The sequence below is a fragment of the Lonchura striata genome, chromosome 9 (genome assembly GCF_050655825.1).
Source record: "Lonchura striata isolate lonStrDom1 chromosome 9, ASM5065582v1, whole genome shotgun sequence".
NCBI lineage: Eukaryota > Metazoa > Chordata > Aves > Passeriformes > Estrildidae > Lonchura > Lonchura striata.
Genome location: NC_140711.1, coordinates 15992444 through 16011710, shown reverse-complemented (window position 1 = coordinate 16011710; position 19267 = coordinate 15992444).

Here is a 19267-nt window from a genome sequence, read left to right as displayed (position 1 = left end):
TGGGTCTATCAGGGCAGCACAAGTTTGAGGTGGGGACAACTTCGGTGTGGGGTCCATCCTTCGATATAAAGATTCTTTGCAGTGAGGCCCCAGCCCAGGGCCAGGGGCCCCTGGGCACATTCTTTTTCCATTTTCCCTGGGAAAGAAAACTCAGCAGTCCAGGTTCCTGATGTCAGTTTGTAGGGCTCCCTTGGGTGTATCAGGGCAGCACAAGTTTGAGGTGGGGACAAATTCGGTGTGGGCTCCATCCTTCGATATAAGGATTTTTTGCAGTCAGGGCCAGGGGCCTCTGGGCACATCCTTTTTCCATTTTCCCTGGGAAAGAAAACTCAGCAGTCCAGGTTCCTGATATCAGTTTGTAGGGTTCCCTTGGGTCTATCAGGGCAGCACAAGTTTGAGGTGGGGACAACTTCGGTGTGGGGTCCATCCTTCGATATAAGGATTTTTTGCAGTCAGGGCCAGGGGCCCCTGGGCACATCCTTTTTCCATTTTCCCTGGGAAAGAAAACTCAGCAGTCCAGGTTCCTGATGTCAGTTTGTAGGGCTCCCTTGGGTCTATCAGGGCAGCACAAGTTTGAGGTGGGGACAACTTCGGTGTGGGGTTCATCCTTCAATATAAGGATTTTTTGCAGTCAGGGCCAGGGGCCCCTGGGCACAACCTTTTTCCATTTTCCCTGGGAAAGAAAACTCAGCAGTCCAGGTTCCTGATGTCAGTTTGTAGGGCTCCCTTGGGTCTATCAGGGCAGCACAAGTTTGAGGTGGGGACAACTTCGGTGTGGGGTCCATCCTTCGATATAAGGATTTTTTGCAATCAGGGCCAGGGGCCCCTGGGCACATCCTTTTTCCATTTTCCCTGGGAAAGAAAACTCAGCAGTCCAGGTTCCTGATGTCAGTTTGTAGGGCTCCCTTGGGTCTATCAGGGCAGCACAAGTTTGAGGTGGGGACAAATTCGGTGTGGTGTCCATCCTTCGATATAAGGATTCTTTGCAGAGAGGATCCAGCCATGGGCCAGGGGCCCCTGGGCACATCCTTTTTCCATTTTCCCTGGGAAAGAAAACTCAGCAGTCCAGGTTCCTGATGTCAGTTTGTAGGGCTCCCTTGGGTCTATCAGGGCAGCACAAGTTTGAGGTGGGGTCAACTTCGGTGTGGGGTCCATCCTTCGATATAAGGATTTTTTGCAGTCAGGGCCAGGGGCCCCTGGGCACATCCTTTTTCCATTTTCCCTGGGAAAGAAAACTCAGCAGTCCAGGTTCCTGATGTCAGTTTGTAGGGCTCCCTTGGGTGTATCAGGGCAGCACAAGTTAGAGGTGGGGACATCTTCGGTGTGGTGTCCATCCTTCGATATAAGGATTCTTTGCAGAGAGGCTCCAGCCAAGGGCCAGGGGACCCTGGGCCCATCCTTTTTCCATTTTCCCTGGGAAAGAAAACTCAGCAGTCCATGTTCCTGATGTCAGTTTGTAGGGCTCCCTTGGGTCTATCAGGGCAGCACAAGTTTGAGGTGGGGACAAATTCGGTGTGGGGTGCATCCTTCGATATAAGGATTTTTTGCTGTCAGGGCCAGGGGCCCCTGGGCCAGGGGGCCCCTGGGAACATCCTTTTTCCATTTTCCCTGGGAAAGAAAACTCAGCAGTCCAGGTTCCTGATGTCAGTTTGTAGGGCTCCCTTGGGTCTATCAGGGCAGCACAAGTGTGAGGTGGGGAAAACTTCGGTGAGGGGTCCATCCTTATATATAAGGATTTTTTGTAGTGAGGCCCCAGCCCAGGGCCAGAGGCCCCTGGGCACATCCTTTTTCCATTTTCCCTGGGAAAGAAAACTCAGCAGTCCAGGTTCCTGATGTCAGTTTGTAGGGCTCCCTTGGGTGTATCAGGGCAGCACAAGTTAGAGGTGGGGACATCTTCGGTGTGGTGTCCATCCTTCGATATAAGGATTCTTTGCAGAGAGGCTCCAGCCAAGGGCCAGGGGCCTCTGGGCACATCCTTTTTCCATTTTCCTTGGGAAAGAAACTCAGCAGTCCAGGTTCCTGATGTCAGTTTGTAGGGCTCCCTTGGGTGTATCAGGGCAGCACAAGTTTGAGGTGGGGACAACTTCGGTGTGGGGCCCATCCTTCGATATAAGGATTTTTTGCAGTCAGGGCCAGGGGCCCCTGGGCACAACCTTTTTCCATTTTCCCTGGGAAAGAAAACTCAGCAGTCCAGGTTCCTGATGTCAGTTTGTAGGGCTCCCTTGGGTGTATCAGGGCAGCACAAGTGTGAGGTGGGGACAACTTCGGTGTGGGGTCCATCCTTCGATATAAGGATTTTTTGCAGTCAGGGCCAGGGGCCCCTGGGCACATTCTTTTTCCATTTTCCCTGGGAAAGAAAAGTCAGCAATCCAGGTTCCTGATGTCAGTTTGTAGGGCTCCCTTGGGTCTATCAGGGCAGCACAAGTTTGAAGTGGGGACAACTTCGGTGCGGGGTCCATCCTTCGATATAAGGATTTTTTGCTGTCAGGGCCAGGGGCCCAGGGCCAGGGGCCCCTGGGCACATCCTTTTTCCATTTTCCCTGGGAAAGAAATCTCAGCAGTCCAGGTTCCTGATGTCAGTTTGTAGGGCTCCCTTGGGTGTATCAGGGCAGCACAAGTTTGAGGTGGGGACAACTTCGGTGTGGGGTCCATCCTTCGATATAAGGATTTTTTGCAGTCAGGGCCAGGGGCCCCTGGGCACATCCTTTTTCCATTTTCCCTGGGAAAGAAAACTCAGCAGTCCAGGTTCCTGATGTCAGTTTGTAGGGCTCCCTTGGGTCTATCAGGGCAGCACAAGTTTGAGGTGGGGACAACTTCGGTGTGGGGTCCATCCTTCGATATACGGATTTTTTGCAGTCAGGGCCAGGGGCCGCTGGGCACAACCTTTGGCCATTTTCCCTGGGAAAGAAAACTCAGCAGTCCAAATTCCTGATGTCAGTTTGTAGGGCTCCCTTGGGTGTATCAGGGCAGCACAAGTTAGAGGTGGGGACATCTTCGGTGTGGTGTCCATCCTTCGATATAAGGATTCTTTGCAGAGAGGCTCCAGCCAAGGGCCAGGGGACCCTGGGCACATCCTTTTTCCATTTTCCCTGGGAAAGAAACTCAGCAGTCCAGGTTCCTGATGTCAGTTTGTAGGGCTCCCTTGGGTGTATCAGGGCAGCACAAGTTTGAGGTGGGGACAACTTCGGTGTGGGGCCCATCCTTCGATATAAGGATTTTTTGCAGTCAGGGCCAGGGGCCCCTGGGCACAACCTTTTTCCATTTTCCCTGGGAAGGAAAACTCAGCAGTCCAGGTTCCTGATGTCAGTTTGTAGGGCTCCCTTGGGTCTATCAGGGCAGCACAAGTTTGAGGTGGGGACAATTTCGGTGTGGGGTCCATCCTTCGATATAAGGATTTTTTGCTGTCAGGGCCAGGGGCCCAGGGCCAGGGGGCCCCTGGGAACATCCTTTTTCCATTTTCCCTGGGAAAGAAAACTCAGCAGTCCAGGTTCCTGATGTCAGTTTGTAGGGCTCCCTTGGGTCTATCAGGGCAGCACAAGTTTGAGGTGGGGACAACTTTGGTCTGGGGTCCATCCTTCGATATAAGGATTTTTTGCTGTCAGGGCCAGGGGCCGAGGGCCAGGGGCCCCTGGGCACATCCTTTTTCCATTTTCCCTGGGAAAGAAAACTCAGCAGTCCAGGTTCCTGATGTCAGTTTGTAGGGCTCCCTTGGGTCTATCAGGGCAGCACAAGTTTGAGGTGGGGACAACTTCGGTGTGGGGTCCATCCTTCGATATAAAGATTCTTTGCAGTGAGGCCCCAGCCCAGGGCCAGGGGCCCCTGGGCACATCCTTTTTCCATTTTCCCTGGGAAAGAAAACTCAGCAGTCCAGGTTCCTGATGTCAGTTTGTAGGGCTCCCTTGGGTGTATCAGGGCAGCACAAGTTTGAGGTGGGGACAAATTCGGTGTGGGCTCCATCCTTCGATATAAGGATTTTTTGCAGTCAGGGCCAGGGGCCTCTGGGCACATCATTTTTCCATTTTCCCTGGGAAAGAAAACTCAGCAGTCCAGGTTCCTGATGTCAGTTTGTAGGGTTCCCTTGGGTCTATCAGGGCAGCACAAGTTTGAGGTGGGGACAACTTCGGTGTGGGGTCCATCCTTCGATATAAGGATTTTTTGCAGTCAGGGCCAGGGGCCCCTGGGCACATCCTTTTTCCATTTTCCCTGGGAAAGAAAACTCAGCAGTCCAGGTTCCTGATGTCAGTTTGTAGGGCTCCCTTGGGTCTATCAGGGCAGCACAAGTTTGAGGTGGGGACAACTTCGGTGTGGGGTCCATTCTTCGATATAAGGATTTTTTGCAGTCAGGGCCAGGGGCCCCTGGGCACATCCTTTTTCCATTTTCCCTGGGAAAGAAAACTCAGCAGTCCAGGTTCCTGATGTCAGTTTGTAGGGCTCCCTTGGGTCTATCAGGGCAGCACGAGTTTGAGGTGGGGACAACTTTGGTGTGGGGTCCATCCTTCGATATAAGGATTTTTTGCAGTCATGGCCAGGGGCCCCTGTGCACATCCTTTTTCCATTTTCCCTGGGAAAGAAAACTCAGCAGTCCAGGTTCCTGATGTCAGTTTGTAGGGCTCCCTTGGGTCTATCAGGGCAGCACAAGTTTGAGGTGGGGACAACTTCGGTGTGGGGTCCATCCTTCGATATAAGGATTTTTTGCAGTCAGGGCCAGGGGCCCCTGGGCACATCCTTTTTCCATTTTCCCTGGGAAAGAAAACTCAGCAGTCCAGGTTCCTGATGTCAGTTTGTAGGGCTCCCTTGGGTCTATCAGGGCAGCACAAGTTTGAGGTGGGGACAACTTCGGTGTGGGGTCCATCCTTTGATATATGGATTTCTTGTAGTGAGGTCCCGGTCCAGTGCCAGGGGCCCCTGGGCACATCCTTTTTCCATTTTCCCTGGGAAAGAAAACTCAGCAGTCCAGGTTCCTGATGTCAGTTTGTAGGGCTTCCTTGGGTGTATCAGGGCAGCACAAGTTTGAGTTGGGGACAACTTCGGTGTGGGGTGCATCCTTCGATACAAAGATTTTTTGCAGTCAGGGCCAGGGGCCCCTGGGCACATCCTTTTTCCATTTTCCCTGGGAAAGAAAACTCAGCAGTCCAGGTTCCTGATGTCAGTTTGTAGGGCTCCCTTGGGTCTATCAGGGCAGCACAAGTTTGAGGTGGGGACAACTTCGGTGTGGGGTCCATCCTTCGATATAAGGATTTTTTGCAGTGAGGCCCAGCCCAGGGCCAGGGGCCCCTGTGCACATCCTTTTTCCATTTTCCCTGGGAAGGAAAACTCAGCAGTCCAGGTTCCTGATGTCAGTTTGTAGGGCTCCCTTGGGTCTATCAGGGCAGCACAAGTTTGAGGTGGGGACAACTTCGGTGTGGGGTCCATCCTTCGATATAAGGATTCTTTGCAGTCAGGGCCAGGGGCCCCCTGGCACACCCTTTGGCCATTTTCCCTGGGAAAGAAAACTCAGCAGTCCAGGTTCCTGATGTCAGTTTGTAGGGCTCCCTTGGGTCTATCAGGGCAGCACAAGTTTGAGGTGGGGACAACTTCGGTGTGGGCTTCATCCTTCGATATAAGGATTTTTTGCAGTGAGTTTCCTGTCCAGGGCCAGGGGCCCCTGGGCACATCCTTTTTCCATTTTCCCTGGGAAAGAAAACTCAGCAGTCCAGGTTCCTGATGTCAGTTTGTAGGGCTCCCTTGGGTCTATCAGGGTAGCACAAGTTTGAGGTGGGGACAACTTTGGTGTGGGGTGCATCCTTCGATATAAGGATTTTTTGTAGTGAGGTCGCTGTCCAGGGCCAGGGGCCCCTGGGCACATCCTTTTTCCATTTCCCCAGGGAAAGAAAACTCAGCAGTCCAGGTTCCTGATGTCAGTTTGTAGGGCTCCCTTGGGTCTATCAGGGCAGTACAAGTTTGAGGTGGGGACAACTTCGGTGTGGGGTCCATCCTTCGATATAAGGATTTTTTGCTGTCAGGGCCAGGGGCCCAGGGCCAGGAGCCCCTGGGCACATCCTTTTTCCATTTTCCCTGGGAAAGAAAACTCAGCAGTCCAAGTTCCTGATGTCAGTTTGTAGGGCTCCCTTGGGTCTATCAGGGCAGCACAAGTGTGAGGTGGGGACAACTTCGGTGTGGGGTCCATCCTTCGATATAAGGATTTTTTGTAGTGAGGCCCCAGCCCAGGGCCAGAGGCCCCTGGGCACATCCTTTTTCCATTTTCCCTGGGAAAGAAAACTCAGCAGTCCAGGTTCCTGATGTCAGTTTGTAGGGTTCCCTTGGGTCTATCAGGGCAGCACAAGTTTGAGGTGGGGACAACTTCGGTGTGGGGTCCATCCTTTGATATAAGGATTTTTTGCAGTCAGGGCCAGGGGCCCCTGGGCACATCCTTTTTCCATTTTCCCTGGGAAAGAAAACTCAGCAGTCCAGGTTCCTGATGTCAGTTTGTAGGGCTCCCTTGGGTGTATCAGGGCAGCACAAGTTTGAGGTGGGGACAACTTCGGTGTGGGGTCCATCCTTCGATATATGGATTCTTTGCAGTGTGGCCCCTGCCCAGGGCCAGGGGCCCCTGGGCACATCCTTTTTCCATTTTCCCTGGGAAAGAAAACTCAGCAGTCCAGGTTCCAGATGTCAGTTTGTAGGGCTCCTGTGGGTGTATCAGGGCAGCACAAGTTTGAGGTGGGGACAAATTCGGTGTGGGCTCCATCCTTCGATATAAGGATTTTTTGCAGTCAGGGCCAGGGGCCCCTGGGCACATCCTTTTTCCATTTTCCCTGGGAAAGAAAACTCAGCAGTCCAGGTTCCTGATGTCAGTTTGTAGGGCTCCCTTGGGTCTATCAGGGCAGCACAAGTTAGAGGTGGGGACATCTTCGGTGTGGGGTCCATCCTTCGATATAAGGATTCTTTGCAGTGAGGCCCCAGCCCAGGTCCAGGGGCCCCTGGGCACATCCTTTTTCCATTTTCCCTGGGAAAGAAAACTCAGCAGTCCAGGTTCCTGATGTCAGTTTGTAGGGCTCCCTTGGGTGTATCAGGGCAGCACAAGTTTGAGGTGGGGACAACTTCGGTGTGGGGTCCATCCTTCGATATAAGGATTTTTTGCAGTCAGGGCCAGGGGCCCCTGGGCACATCCTTTTTCCATTTTCCCTGGGAAAGAAAACTCAGCAGTCCAGGTTCCTGATGTCAGTTTGTAGGGCTCCCTTGGGTCTATCAGGGCAGCACAAGTTTGAGGTGGGGACAACTTCGGTGTGGGGTCCATCCTTCGATATAAGGATTTTTTGCAGTCAGGGCCAGGGGCCCCTGGGCACATCCTTTTTCCATTTTCCCTAGGAAAGAAAACTCAGCAGTCCAGGTTCCTGATGTCAGTTTGTAGGGCTCCCTTGGGTCTATCAGGGCAGCACAAGTTTGAGGTGGGGACAACTTCGGTGTGGGGTCCATCCTTCGATATAAGGATTTTTTGCAGTCAGGGCCAGGGGCCCCTGGGCACAACCTTTGGCCATTTTCCCTGGGAAAGAAAACTCAGCAGTCCAAGTTCCTGATGTCAGTTTGTAGGGCTCCCTTGGGTGTATCAGGGCAGCACAAGTTAGAGGTGGGGACATCTTCGGTGTGGTGTCCATCCTTCGATATAAGGATTCTTTGCAGAGAGGCTCCAGCCAAGGGCCAGGGGACCCTGGGCACATCCTTTTTCCATTTTCCCTGGGAAAGAAACTCAGCAGTCCAGGTTCCTGATGTCAGTTTGTAGGGCTCCCTTGGGTGTATCAGGGCAGCACAAGTTTGAGGTGGGGACAACTTCGGTGTGGGGCCCATCCTTCGATATAAGGATTTTTTGCAGTCAGGGCCAGGGGCCCCTGGGCACAACCTTTTTCCATTTTCCCTGGGAAGGAAAACTCAGCAGTCCAGGTTCCTGATGTCAGTTTGTAGGGCTCCCTTGGGTCTATCAGGGCAGCACAAGTTTGAGGTGGGGACAATTTCGGTGTGGGGTCCATCCTTCGATATAAGGATTTTTTGCTGTCAGGGCCAGGGGCCCAGGGCCAGGGGGCCCCTGGGAACATCCTTTTTCCATTTTCCCTGGGAAAGAAAACTCAGCAGTCCAGGTTCCTGATGTCAGTTTGTAGGGTTCCCTTGGGTCTATCAGGACAGCACAAGTTTGAGGTGGGGACAACTTCGGTGTGGGGTCCATCCTTCGATATAAGGATTTTTTGCAGTCAGGGCCAGGGGCCCCTGGGCACATCCTTTTTCCATTTTCCCTGGGAAAGAAAACTCAGCAGTCCAGGTTCCTGATGTCAGTTTGTAGGGCTCCCTTGGGTCTATCAGGGCAGCACAAGTTTGAGGTGGGGACAACTTCGGTGTGGGGTCCATCCTTCGATATAAGGATTTTTTGCAGTCAGGGCCAGGGGCCCCTGGGCACATCCTTTTTCCATTTTCCCTGGGAAAGAAAACTCAGCAGTCCAGGTTCCTGATGTCAGTTTGTAGAGCTCCCTTGGGTCTATCAGGGCAGCACAAGTTTGAGGTGGGGACAACATCGGTGTGGGGTCCATCCTTCGATATAAGTGTTTTTTGCAGTGAGGTCCCTGCCCAGGGCCAGGGGCCCCTGGGCACATCCTTTTTCCATTTTCCCTGGGAAAGAAAACTCAGCAGTCCAGGTTCCTGATGTCAGTTTGTAGGGCTCCCTTGGGTCTATCAGGGCAGCACAAGTTTTGAGGTGGGGACAACTTCAGTGTGGGGTCCATCCTTCGATATAAGGATTTTTTGCAGTCAGAGCCAGAGGCCCCTGGGCACATCCTTTTTCCATTTTCCCTGGGAAAGAAAACTCAGCAGTCCAGGTTCCTGATGTCAGTTTGTAGGGCTCCCTTGGGTCTATCAGGGCAGCACAAGTTTGAGGTGTGGAGAACTTCGGTGTGGGGTCCATCCTTCGATATAAGGATTCTTTGCAGTGAGGCCCCAGCCTAGGTCAAGGGGCCCCTGGGCACATCCTTTTTCCATTTTCCCTGGGAAAGAAACTCAGCAGTCCAGGTTCCTGATGTCAGTTTGTAGGGCTCCCTTGGGTGTATCAGGGCAGCCCAAGTTTGAGGTGGGGACAAATTCGGTGTGGGGTCCATCCTTCGATATAAGGATTTTTTGCAGTCAGGGCCAGGGGCCCCTGGGCACATCCTTTTTCCATTTTCCCTGGGAAAGAAAACTCAGCAGTCCAGGTTCCTGATGTCAGTTTGTAGGGCTCCCTTGGGTCTATCAGGGCAGCACAAGTGTGAGGTGGGGACAACTTCGGTGTGGGGTCCATCCTTCGATATAAGGATTTTTTGCTGTCAGGGCCAGGGGCCCAGGGCCAGGGGGCCCCTGGGCACATCCTTTTTCCATTTTCCCTGGGAAAGAAAACTCAGCAGTCCAGGTTCCTGATGTCAGTTTGTAGGGCTCCCTTGGGTCTATCAGGGCAGCACAATTTTGAGGTGGGGACAACTTCGGTGTGGGGTCCATCCTTCGATATAAGGATTTTTTGCAGTCAGGGCCAGGGGCCCCTGGGCACATCCTTTTTCCATTTTCCCTGGGAAAGAAAACTCAGCAGTCCAGGTTCCTGATGTCAGTTTGTAGGGCTCCCTTGCGTCTATCAGGGCAGCACAAGTTTGAGGTGGGGACAACTTCGGTGTGGGGTCCATCCTTCGATATAAGGATTCTTTGCAGTGAGGCCCCAGCCCAGGGCCAGGGGCCTCTGGGCACATCCTTTTTCCATTTTCCCTGGGAAAGAAAACTCAGCAGTCCAGGTTCCTGATGTCAGTTTGTAGGGCTCCCTTTGGTGTATCAGGGCAGCACAAGTTTGAGGTGGGGACAACTTCGGTGTGGGGTCCATCCTTCGATATAAGGAATTTTGCAGTCAGGGCCAGGGGCCCCTGGGCACATCCTTTTTCCATTTTCCCTGGGAAAGAACACTCAGCAGTCCAGGTTGCTGATGTCAGTTTGTAGGGCTCCCTTGGGTCTATCAGGGCAGCACAAGTTTGAGGTGGGGACCACTTCGTGTGGGGTCCATCCTTCGATATAAGAATATTTTGCAGTCAGGGCCAGGGGCCCAGGGCCAGGGGGCCCCTGGGCACATCCTTTTTCCATTTTCCCTGGGAAAGAAAACTCAGCAGTCCAGGTTCCTGATGTCAGTTTGTAGGGTTCCCTTGGGTCTATCAGGGCAATACAAGTTTGAGGTGGGGACATCTTCGGTGTGGGGTCCATCCTTCGATATAAGGATTTTTTGCAGTCAGGGCCAGGGGCCCCTGGGCACACCCTTTTTCCATTTTCCCTGGGAAAGAAAACTCAGCAGTCCAGGTTCCTGATGTCAGTTTGTAGGGCTCCCTTGGGTCTATCAGGGCAGCACAAGTTTGAGGTGGGGACAACTTCGGTGTGGGGTCCATCCTTCGATATAAGGATTTTTTGCAATCAGGGCCAGGGGCCCCTGGGCACACCCTTTTATCATTTTCCCTGGGAAAGAAAACTCAGCAGTCCAAGTTCCTGATGTCAGTTTGTAGGGCTCCCTTGGGTGTATCAGGGTAGCACAAGTTTGAGGTGGGGACATCTTCGGTGTGGTGTCCATCCTTCGATATAAGGATTCTTTGCACAGAGGCTCCAGCCAAGGGCCAGGGGACCCTGGGCACATCCTTTTTCCATTTTCCCTGGGAAAGAAACTCAGCAGTCCAGGTTGCTGATGTCAGTTGGTAGGGCTCCCTTGCGTGTATCAGGGCAGCACAAGTTTGAGGTGGGGACAACTTCGGTGTGGGGCCCATCCTTCGATATAAGGATTTTTTGCAGTCAGGGCCAGGGGCCCCTGGGCACATCCTTTGGCCATTTTCCCTGGGAAAGAAAACTCAGCAGTCCAGGTTCCTGATGTCAGTTTGTAGGGCTCCCTTGGGTCTATCAGGGCAGCACAAGTTTGAGGTGGGGACAACTTCGGTGTGGGGTCCATCCTTTGATATAAGGATTTTTTGCAGTCAGGGACAGGGGCCCCTGGGCACATCCTTTTTCCATTTTCCCTGGGAAAGAAAACTCAGCAGTCCAGGTTCCTGATGTCAGTTTGTAGGGCTCCCTTGGGTCTATCAGGGCAGCACAAGTTTGAGGTGGGGACAACTTCGGTGTGGGGTCCATCCTTCGATATAAGGATTTTTTGCAATCAGGGCCAGGGGCCCCTGGGCACACCCTTTTATCATTTTCCCTGGGAAAGAAAACTCAGCAGTCCAAGTTCCTGATGTCAGTTTGTAGGGCTCCCTTGGGTGTATCAGGGCAGCACAAGTTAGAGGTGGGGACATCTTCGGTGTGGTGTCCATCCTTCGATATAAGGATTCTTTGCAGAGAGGCTCCAGCCAAGGGCCAGGGGACCCTGGGCACATCCTTTTTCCATTTTCCCTGGGAAAGAAACTCAGCAGTCCAGGTTCCTGATGTCAGTTTGTAGGGCTCCCTTGGGTGTATCAGGGCAGCACAAGTTTGAGGTGGGGACAACTTCGGTGTGGGGTCCATCCTTCGATATAAGGATTTTTTGCAGTCAGGGCCAGGGGACCCTGGGCACATTCTTTTTCCATTTTCCCTGGGAAAGAAAACTCAGCAGTCCAGGTTCCTGATGTCAGTTTGTAGGGCTCCCTTGGGTCTATCAGGGCAGCACAAGTTTGAGGTGGGGACAACTTCGGTGTGGGGTCCATCCTTCGATATAAGGATTTTTTGCAGTCAGGGCCAGGGGCCCCTGGGCACAACCTTTTTCCATTTTCCCTCGGAAAGAAAACTCAGCAGTCCAGGTTCCTGATGTCAGTTTGTAGGGCTCCCTTGGGTCTATCAGGGCAGCACAAGTTTGAGGTGGGGACAACTTCGGTGTGGGGTCCATCCTTCGATATAAGGATTTTTTGCTGTCAGGGCCAGGGGCCCAGGGCCAGGGGCCCCTGGGCACATCCTTTTTCCATTTTCCCTGGGAAAGAAAACTCAGCAGTCCAGGTTCCTGATGTCAGTTTGTAGGGCTCCCTTGGGTGTATCAGGGCAGTACAAGTTTGAGGTGGGGACAAATTCGGTGTGGGGTCCATCCTTCGATATAAGGATTTTTTGCTGTCAGGGCCAGGGGCCCAGGGCCAGGGGCCCCTGGGCACGTCCTTTTTCCATTTTCCCTGGGAAAGAAAACTCAGCAGTCCAGGTTCCTGATGTCAGTTTGTAGGGTTCCCTTGGGTCTATCAGGGCAGTACAAGTTTGAGGTGGGGACAACTTCGGTGTGGGGTCCATCCTTCGATATAAGGATTTTTTGCTGTCACGGCCAGGGGCCCAGGGCCAGGGGCCCCTGGGCACGTCCTTTATCCATTTTCCCTGGGAAAGAAAACTCAGCAGTCCAGGTTCCTGATGTCAGTTTGTAGGGCTCCCTTGGGTGTATCAGGGCAGCAGAAGTTTGCGTTGGGGACAACTTTGTTCTGGGGTCCATCCTTCGATATAAGGATTTTTTGCTGTCAGGGCCAGGGGCCGAGGGCCAGGGGCCCCTGGGCACATCCTTTTTCCATTTTCCCTGGGAAAGAAAACTCAGCAGTCCAGGTTCCTGATGTCAGTTTGTAGGGCTCCCTTGGGTCTATCAGGGCAGCACAAGTTTGAGGTGGGGACAACTTCGGTGTGGGGTCCATCCTTCGATATAAAGATTCTTTGCAGTGAGGCCCCAGCCCAGGGCCAGGGGCCCCTGGGCACATCCTTTTTACATTTTCCCTGGGAAAGAAAACTCAGCAGTCCAGGTTCCTGATGTCAGTTTGTAGGGCTCCCTTGGGTGTATCAGGGCAGCACAAGTTTGAGGTGGGGACAAATTCGGTGTGGGCTCCATCCTTCGATATAAGGATTTTTTGCAGTCAGGGCCAGGGGCCCCTGGGCACACCCTTTTATCATTTTCCCTGGGAAAGAAAACTCAGCAGTCCAGGTTCCTGATGTCAGTTTGTAGGGCTCCCTTGGGTCTATCAGGGCAGCACAAGTTTGAGGTGGGGACAAATTCGGTGTGGTGTCCATCCTTCGATATAAGGATTCTTTGCAGAGAGGCTCCAGCCATGGGCCAGGGGCCCCTGGGCACATCCTTTTTCCATTTTCCCTGGGAAAGAAAACTCAGCAATCCAGGTTCCTGATGTCAGTTTGTAGGGCTCCCTTGGGTCTATCAGGGCAGCACAAGTTTGAGGTGGGGACAACTTCGGTGTGGGGTCCATCCTTCGATATAAGGATTTTTTGCAGTCAGGGCCAGGGGCCCCTGGGCACATCCTTTTCCCATTTTCCCTGGGAAAGAAAACTCAGCAGTCCAGGTTCCTGATGTCAGTTTGTAGGGCTCCCTTGGGTCTATCAGGGCAGCACAAGTTTGAGGTGGGGACAACTTCGGTGTGGGGTCCATCCTTCGATATAAGGATTTTTTGCAGTCAGGGCCAGGGGCCCCTGGGCACATCCTTTTTCCATTTCCCCTGGGAAAGAAAACTCAGCAATCCAGGTTCCTGATGTCAGTTTGTAGGGCTCCCTTGGGTCTATCAGAGCAGCACAAGTTTGAGGTGGGGACAACTTCGGTGTGGGGTCCATCCTTCGATATAAGGATTTTTTGCAGTCAGGGCCAGGGGACCCTGGGCACATCCTTTTTCCATTTTCCCTGGGAAAGAAACTCAGCAGTCCAGGTTCCTGATGTCAGTTTGTAGGGCTCCCTTGGGTCTATCAGGGCAGCACAAGTTTGAGGTGGGGACAAATTCGGTGTGGTGTCCATCCTTCGATATAAGGATTCTTTGCAGAGAGGCTCCAGCCATGGGCCAGGGGCCCCTGGGCACATCCTTTTTCCATTTTCCCTGGGAAAGAAACTCAGCAGTCCAGGTTCCTGATGTCAGTTTGTAGGGCTCCCTTGGGTCTATCAGGGCAGCACAAGTTTGAGGTGGGGACAACTTCGGTCTGGGGTCCATCCTTCGATATAAGGATTTTTTGCAGTCAGGGCCAGGGGCCCCTAGGCACATCCTTTTCCCATTTTCCCTGGGAAAGAAAACTCAGCAGTCCAGGTTCCTGATGTCAGTTTGTAGGGCTCCCTTGGGTGTATCAGGGCAGCACAAGTTTGAGGTGGGGACAACTTCGGTGTGGGGTGCATCCTTCGATATAAGGATTTTTTGCAGTCAGGGCCAGGGGCCCCTGGGCACATCCTTTTTCCATTTTCCCTGGGAAAGAAAACTCAGCAATCCAGGTTCCTGATGTCAGTTTGTAGGGCTCCCTTGGGTCTATCAGGGCAGCACAAGTTTGAGGTGGGGACAACTTCGGTGTGGGGTCCATCCTTCGATATAAGGATTTTTTGCAGTCAGGGCCAGGGGCCCCTGGGCACATCCTTTTTCCATTTTCCCTGGGAAAGAAAACTCAGCAGTCCAGGTTCCTGATGTCAGTTTGTAGGGCTCCCTTGGGTCTATCAGGGCAGCACAAGTTTGAGGTGGGGACAACTTCGGTGTGGGGTCCATTCTTCGATATAAGGATTCTTTGCAGTGAGGCCCCAGCCCAGGGCCAGGGGCCTCTGGGCACATCCTTTTTCCATTTTCCCTGGGAAAGAAAACTCAGCAGTCCAGGTTCCTGATGTCAGTTTGTAGGGTTCCCTTGGGTCTATCAGGGCAGCACAAGTTTGAGGTGGGGACAACTTCGGTGTGGGGTCCATCCTTCGATATAAGGATTTTTTGCAGTCAGGGCCAGGGGCCCCTGGGCACATCCTTTTTCCATTTTCCCTGGGAAAGAAAACTCAGCAGTCCAGGTTCCTGATGTCAGTTTGTATGGCTCCCTTGGGTGTATCAGGGCAGCACAAGTGTGAGGTGGGGAAAACTTCGGTGTGGGGTCCATCCTTCGATATAAGTATTTTTTGTAGTGAGGCCCCAGCCCAGGGCCAGAGGCCCCTGGGCACATCCTTTTTCCATTTTCCCTGGGAAAGAAAACTCAGCAGTCCAGGTTCCTGATGTCAGTTTGTAGGGCTCCCTTGAGTCTATCAGGGCAGCACAAGTGTGAGGTGGGGACATCTTCGGTGTGGTGTCCATCCTTCGATATAAGGATTCTTTGCAGAGAGGCTCCAGCCAAGGGCCAGGGGACCCTGGGCACATCCTTTTCCAATTTTCCCTGGGAAAGAAACTCAGCAGTCCAGGTTCCTGATGTCAGTTTGTAGGGCTCCCTTGGGTCTATCAGGGCAGCACAAGTTTGAGGTGGGGACAACTTCGGTGTGGGGCCCATCCTTCGATATAAGGATTCTTTGCAGTCAGGGCCAGGGGTCTCTGGGCACATCCTTATTCCATTTTCCCTGGGAAAGAAAACTCAGCAGTCCAGGTTCCTGATGTCAGTTTGTAGGGCTCCCTTGGGTCTATCAGGGCAGCACAAGTGTGAGGTGGGGACAACTTCGGTGTGGGGTCCATCCTTCGATATAAGGATTTTTTGCAGTCAGGGCCAGGGGCCCCTGGGCACATTCTTTTTCCATTTTCCCTGGGAAAGAAAACTCAGCAATCCAGGTTCCTGATGTCAGTTAGTAGGGCTCCCTTGGGTCTATCAGGGCAGCACAAGTTTGAGGTGGGGACAACTTCGGTGTGGGGTCCATCCTTCGATATAAGGATTTTTTGCTGTCAGGGCCAGGGGCCCCGGGCCAGGGGCCCCTGGGCACATCCTTTTTCCATTTTCCCTGGGAAAGAAAACTCAGCAGTCCAAGTTCCTGATGTCAGTTTGTAGGGCTCCCTTGGGTGTATCAGGGCAGCACAAGTTAGAGGTGGGGACATCTTCGGTGTGGTGTCCATCATTCGATATAAGGATTCTTTGCAGAGAGGCTCCAGCCAAGGGCCAGGGGCCCCTGGGCATATCCTTTTTCCATTTTCCCTGGGAAAGAAACTCAGCAGTCCAGGTTCCTGATGTCAGTTTGTAGGGCTCCCTTGGGTGTATCAGGGCAGCACAAGTTTGAGGTGGGGACAAATTCGGTGTGGGGCCCATCCTTCGATATAAGGATTTTTTGCTGTCAGGGCCAGGGGCCCAGGGCCAGGGGGCCCCTGGGAACATCCTTTTTCCATTTTCCCTGGGAAAGAAAACTCAGCAGTCCAGGTTCCTGATGTCAGTTTGTAGGGCTCCCTTGGGTCTATCAGGGCAGCACAAGTTTGAGGTGGGGACAACTTCGGTGTTGGGTCCATCCTTCGATATAAGGATTCTTTGCAGTGAGGCCCCAGCCCAGGGCCAGGGGCCTCTGGGCACATCCTTTTTCCATTTTCCCTGGGAAAGAAAACTCAGCAGTCCAGGTTCCTGATGTCACTTTGTAGGGTTCCCTTGGGTCTATCAGGGCAGCACAAGTTTGAGGTGGGGACAACTTCGGTGTGGGGTCCATCCTTCGATATAAGGATTTTTTGCAGTCAGGGCCAGGGGCCCCTGGGCACATCCATTTTCCATTTTCCCTGGGAAAGAAAACTCAGCAGTCCAGGTTCCTGATGTCAGTTTGTATGGCTCCCTTGGGTGTATCAGGGCAGCACAAGTGTGAGGTGGGGAAAACTTCGGTGTGGGGTCCGTCCTTATATATAAGGATTTTTTGTAGTGAGGGCCTGGGGCCCCTGGGCACATCCTTTTTCCATTTTCCTTGGGAAAGAAAACTCAGCAGTCCAGGTTCCTGATGTCAGTTTGTAGGGTTCCCTTGGGTCTATCAGGGCAGCACAAGTTTGAGGTGGGGACAATTTCGGTGTGGGGTCCATCCTTCGATATAAGGATTCTTTGCAGTGAGGCCCCAGCCCAGGGCCAGGGGCCCCTGGGCACATCCTTTTTCCATTTTCCCTGGGAAAGAAAACTCAGCAGTCCAGGTTCCTGATGTCAGTTTGTAGGGCTCCCTTGGGTCTATCAGGGCAGCACAAGTTAGAGGTGGGGACATCTTCGGTGTGGTGTCCATCCTTCGATATAAGGATCCTTTGCAGAGAGGCTCCAGCCAAGGGCCAGGGGACCCTGGGCACATCCTTTTTCCATTTTCCCTGGGAAAGAAACTCAGCAGTCCAGGTTCCTGATGTCAGTTTGTAGGGCTCCCTTGGGTCTATCAGGGCAGCACAAGTTTGAAGTGGGGACAACTTCGGTGTGGGGTCCATCCTTCGATATAAGGATTTTTTGCTGTCAGGGCCAGGGGCCCCGGGCCAGGGGCCCCTGGGCACATCCTTTTTCCATTTTCCCTGGGAAAGAAAACTCAGCAGTCCAGGTTCCTGATGTCAGTTTGTAGGGCTCCCTTGGGTGTATCAGGGCAGCACAAGTTTGAGGTGGGGACAACTTCGGTGTGGGGTCCATCCTTCGATATAAGGATTTTTTGCAGTCAGGGCCAGGGGCCCCTGGGCACATCCTTTTTCCATTTTCCCTGGGAAAGAAAACTCAGCAGTCCAGGTTCCTGATGTCAGTTTGTATGGCTCCCTTGGGTGTATCAGGGCAGCACAAGTTTGAGGTGGGGACAACTTCGGTGTGGGGTCCATCCTTCGATATAAAGATTTTTTGCAGTCAGGGCCAGGGGCCCCTGGGCACATCCTTTGGCCATTTTCCCTGGGAAAGAAAACTCAGCAGTCCAAGTTCCTGATGTCAATTTGTAGGGCTCCCTTGGGTGTATCAGGGCAGCACAAGTTAAAGGTGGGGACATCTTCGGTGTGGTGTCCATCCTTCGATATAAGGATTCTTTGCAGAGAGGCTCCAGCCAAGGGCCAGGGGACCCTGGGCACATCCTTTTTCCATTTTCCCTGGGAAAGAAAACTCAGCAGTCCAGGTGCCTGATGTCAGTTTGTATGGCTCCCTTGGGTGTATCAGGGCAGCACAAGTGTGAGGTGGGGAAAACTTCGGTGTGGGGTCCATCCTTATATATAAGGATTTTTTGTAGTGAGGCCCCAGCCCAGGGCCAGAGGCCCCTGGGCACATCCTTTTTCCATTTTCCCTGGGAAAGAAAACTCAGCAGTCCAGGTTCCTGATGTCAGTTTGTAGGGCTCCCTTGGGTGTATCAGGGCAGCACAAGTTTGAGGTGGGGACAACTTCGGTGTGGGGTCCATCCTTCAATATAAGGATTTTTTGCAGTCAGGGCCTGGGGCCCCTGGGCACATCCTTTTTCCATTTTCCCTGGGAAAGAAAACTCAGCAGTCCAGGTTCCTGATGTCAGTTTGTAGGGCTCCCTTGGGTCTATCAGGGCAGCACAAGTTTGAGGTGGGGACAACTTCGGTGTGGGGTCCATCCTTCAATAAAAAGATTTTTTGCAGTCAGGGCCTGGGGCCCCTGGGCACATCCTTTTTCCATTTTCCTTGGGAAAGAAAACTCAGCAGACCAGGTTCCTGATGTCAGTTTGTAGGGTTCCCTTGGGTCTATCAGGGCAGCACAAGTTTGAGGTGGGGACAACTTCGGTGTGGGGTCCATCCTTCGATATAAAGATTTTTTGCAGTCAGGGCCAGGGGCCCCTGGGCACATCCTTTGGCCATTTTCCCTGGGAAAGAAAACTCAGCAGTCCAAGTTCCTGATGTCAGTTTGTAGGGCTCCTTTGGGTGTATCAGGGCAGCACAAGTTTGAGGTGGGGACAAATTCGGTGTGGGGCCCATCCTTCGATATAAGGATTTTTTGCTGTCAGGGCCAGGGGCCCCTGGGCACAACCTTTTTCCATTTTCCCTGGGAAGGAAAACTCAGCAGTCCAGGTTCCTGATGTCAGTTTGTAGGGCTCCCTTGGGTCTATCAGGGCAGCACAAGTTTGAGGTGGGGACAACTTCGGTGTTGGGTCCATCCTTCGATATAAGGATTCTTTGCAGTGAGGCCCCAGCCCAGGGCCAGGGGCCTCTGGGCACATCCTTTTTCCATTTTCCCTGGGAAAGAAAACTCAGCAGTCCAGGTTCCTGATGTCAGTTTGTAGGGTTCCCTTGGGTCTATCAGGGCAGCACAAGTTTGAGGTGGGGACAACTTCGGTGTGGGGTCCATCCTTCGATATAAGGATTTTTTGCAGTCAGGGCCAGGGGCCCCTGGGCACATCCATTTTCCATTTTCCCTGGGAAAGAAAACTCAGCACTCCAGGTTCCTGATGTCAGTTTGTATGGCTCCCTTGGGTGTATCAGGGCAGCACAAGTGTGAGGTGGGGAAAACTTCGGTGTGGGGTCCGTCCTTATATATAAGGATTTTTTGTAGTGAGGGCCTGGGGCCCCTGGGCACATCCTTTTTCCATTTTCCTTGGGAAAGAAAACTCAGCAGTCCAGGTTCCTGATGTCAGTTTGTAGGGTTCCCTTGGGTCTATCAGGGCAGCACAAGTTTGAGGTGGGGACAACTTCGGTGTGGG